The sequence below is a fragment of the Halyomorpha halys genome, unplaced genomic scaffold (assembly GCF_000696795.3).
Source record: "Halyomorpha halys isolate HHAL.00 unplaced genomic scaffold, Hhal_1.1 Scaffold93.1, whole genome shotgun sequence".
NCBI lineage: Eukaryota > Metazoa > Arthropoda > Insecta > Hemiptera > Pentatomidae > Halyomorpha > Halyomorpha halys.
The window spans coordinates 3,542-4,767 of record NW_027116355.1 but is presented as its reverse complement, the minus strand read 5'-3'; positions in this window follow the sequence as shown (position 1 = coordinate 4,767).

The window sequence follows — 1,226 nt, the reverse complement described above, 5'->3', positions numbered from 1 at the left end:
AAAAAATAAAAATAATAATTCTTATTAAAAGATATAAGTATTTTTATTTATTTTTTTAAATTTATATATTGATATTTACAACTGTACATAAAATGCATCAAGTAAATTTGAAGTATGATATCATAATAGTGTGGCACAAGCATGTCGAGAAACTACCCATTGGTAGCACTCTAAAAACATTTCTACAATATAAGTTCACGAGGCCATCTTCTTTTCAGACGCCTCGGAGAATTGTCCGAAATGAAAGAGAAAGCAAGGTTAGAAACTAATGGGTTTGAGTGGTTAAGGAGTTTATAATGGAAGGATTGAAATCTGATTCGGGCTAGATCGGTTACATTTGGAACATTAACGTTTTTATGGATGATGTTAATTTGTGACAAAGTAAGGAGTATTAAGGATTTTACGTGTAAGGATACGGGAGGAATTCGAATGTTTAGTGGAGCCCCAAAGCTCAACTTATTATTGTCAATTGACAATTGTTCAGTTTATTAAATATCTCTAATTGGAGAGCTCTTAGCAACTAAGTACGACGGGCTACACTGGAAAGAGCTCAGTTGGTTAACATGTGAGGGATCAATGCCATACCACAGTGTGTTACTATTGCTTTGTTTCTTTAAACATAAATACTGTATTGTTATTCTGAATTATTAAAGGGGGTTAAAAGCAGTGTTTTAAAAGTATATAACGCATTTTCTTTTTTTTTTCTTTTTTATAAGTTTTGTTATTTATTTGGTTTTTGTTATATTGCACATATACTTCGAAAGACGGATATTTTCCTATAAAATAGTTGAAAGGGATCCATTTTTTGTTTATATATTTTTAAATAAACACATTTTAAATAAATATTTAACTGATTAAAAAAAAATATCTAAAAAAAATCCTCATTAAAGAAATGTTAAAAAATAAATAAAATACTGGGTAGCAGACAAGCTCTCCAGAACAATTATTAAATTTATTAAAAGGATCTAAGTGGAGAGCTCTTAACAACTATGTACGACGGGCTTCACTGGAAAGACCTCAGTTGCTTAACATGTGAGAAATTAATGCTGTTTTTAACTTTCAACATTATTAATACTATTTTTAAATTTTAACTTAAATACTACATTGTTGTTTTAAATCACTGACTTGTTGATTTTTTTTTAAGCATATTATTTCCTCAATGGAGGACTTAAGCCAAAAAAAAGCTATCAAGTTAACTTTCTTTTCTTTTACAGGCTTCATTTTAT